This window comes from Dama dama, chromosome 18, assembly GCF_033118175.1.
Source record: "Dama dama isolate Ldn47 chromosome 18, ASM3311817v1, whole genome shotgun sequence".
Lineage (NCBI taxonomy): Eukaryota > Metazoa > Chordata > Mammalia > Artiodactyla > Cervidae > Dama > Dama dama.
In genome coordinates, this window is record NC_083698.1 from 80,106,361 (window position 1) to 80,108,870 (window position 2,510).

The window sequence follows — 2,510 nt, forward strand, 5'->3', positions numbered from 1 at the left end:
TGAAATAGCTCACCTGGAATTCCATCATCTCCACTAGCTTTGTTCTTAGTGATGCTTCCTAAGACCCACTTGACTTCACATTCCAGGATTCAATAACATTTCCTGTCTCGATATGAAACTCTTCCTCAGCCCTTCTTCTACCAGACTGTGGGCTCAAAACACTCCAAACCTCCCTTCATTATCTAAATAGGTAATATCTCAAGTCTATGCATTTTGCAGACTCTTCTTCTTAGAATGTCTTTCCCATCTGGATTAGTTTTCCATTGCTGCTCTGACCAATGACTGAAAATTTGGTGACTTAAAACAAATTATTGTTTTCAGTTCTGGAGAAGTTTAAAATGGCTCAGAAGGGCTATGTTGCACTGGCATTTCCTGAGAGCACTGCTTCAGAATGGCCCTTTCTTTTTTCAACCTTTTGCCAAAAGAGTACCCTTCTCTTCACCCCACACCTTGGACAAGAGCTTCTTGCCTGAGGGCTGAAAAGACTTAACTAGATTAGTAATGGAAAACTAAGCACCAACAAAATTGTCTCAACATGCCAGTTATTATTTCAAAGGTGTTAATTCCAGAAGGAAAATGGGTCAAGCTTGAAGAAACTGCACATGGATCCTACTGGTAAAATTAGAACTTGGGAAACTTTGAAACATGTACCTGGGAAGGATAGTCAACTGATCATGTGGCAGTTATCCCAGTGCTGCAAAGAACTGTTTATTAAGGATATATCATGGTGAAGCATCTATGACTGCCAATGGGAGGCTATGGCCTAGAATTCCTCACAGATCTCATAGCTGAAAATGAAAGTCCAGAAGCACCTGCACTTTGGGAGCTTAAGGAAGATACTGAGAATAAAAGATGATACTAAATGTTCTCCAGCTGTAGGTATGGATCCAAGTTTGTCAATGGTACTACATACATTGTGACAATAACTATTAATGGAAAGGATGCTGAAAATGTAAAACTTAATCCAAAGCCAGGGGATGGGGAATTTGTGGAAGTAAATATTTTGCCAAAGAATAACCTCTTGAAGAGACTTGCTGCTGCTGCTGCTAAGTCACTTCAGTCGTGTCCGACTCTTAGCGGCCCCATGGACTGCAGCCTACCAGGCTCCTCCATCCATGGGATTTTCCAGGCAAGAGTACTGGAGCGGTGTACCATTGCATTCTCCAGACTTGATGCTAAAGTGACTGAAAAACATCTGACAGTGGATTTCAGTCTTCCCTGTTCTCTGGAGCTGAAACATGTAAACATGAAGCTGTTTGAAGTTCCCTTCCTGAAATTTTAAGTGCATAAAGAGCAGTTTTTGTATATATATGCTTTTGTACATGAGACCACCAGGCCTCATTTACTAAGACATTGTATTCAGCTTAGTTTAATGTTGGTTTGATATAATTTTTCCATAAAATAAAAGCAACACAGAATGCAAAAAAATAAAAAACAAAGATCCTCAAGTGGAGTGGTAGCTGAAGCAATGACAGAACATAAATATTAGTCCCTGAGACAACGCCAAAATGAGATCATATTTGAGAAATTATTTGTTGAATCTGGCTCAATGCTAAGCTAGCACTGAGAACACAGCAGGAATGGGAAGGATGTTGGCTGCTAGCAGACAAGGAGGTGTATGCTTCTGAAGTGAAAAAGAAGGGAATGACAGACACTTGAGTCATTTAGGATTTCTGCCTAAAATAAAGTTGATAAAGAACAAGAAAAGGGCTATATCTTCAGCTTCAATGTAGGAAAGATACCCAGAAATCTGGTCATAGGGAAAGAGACATTCTACAGGTTGAGAGAATGAAGTCACTAGCATCTTCCAAAGTTATATAAGAATAAACACATATTCCAAACATTGGCTTATGTATGGATGCTGACAAAGCATTGATTGTCCTTGTTGTAAGCAATGATCTAAGAGAACATTTACCTGCAGCAGGAAGCCTTGAGGACAATTTAGACTTTGGAGAAAGACACCTTAATTTATACAGCACTACTTGTGAATGACATCTGGGATTGCCCCTTAGACTTAAAACTTTTTTATATGTGTTTATCCAACACAGCATACCAGCCTATCAGCCTTAGATAATGATTGACCATCAGACTCTAGTTTTGAACAATTAAATTTCACCTTAGGCACATTCAAACTCTACTGTAGTTAATGATTCTTAAAATTGACTGTAAAACAGGACCAAGTTTCTACTGTTAATGAATTTCTAGTGTCAGATTCAGGCTCCTGTAGGGAGACTGAAATCAGTCAGGGTTTCCTAGACAACAATTTGAAAATAGTTTAAAAAGGAGGGCCTTATAAAGATTCTTCCTTGTGTCAAAACGGACACTTTACCACATTCAGTGCCAATACCAGTTTGCACCTAAGACTACTTAACTGTGGTCATTTTTCCTGCCCCAACATTTATAGCTCTAGTAAGTCTCGTTTATTTTTTTCCAAATAAGAAACAGAAGTAGCCTAGGTATGATTTCAGTTTCTCTGGATACCAGGCCAGGATAATGAACAACACAGAAAG

General features: G+C 39.0%; 1 pseudogene; it reads left to right on the plus strand.

Moving 5' to 3' along the window:
- Positions 1–535: 535 nt before the first annotated feature.
- Positions 536–1,282, plus strand: LOC133073042 (ADP-sugar pyrophosphatase-like; annotated as a pseudogene).
- The last annotated feature ends 1,228 nt before the right edge of the window (positions 1,283–2,510 follow it).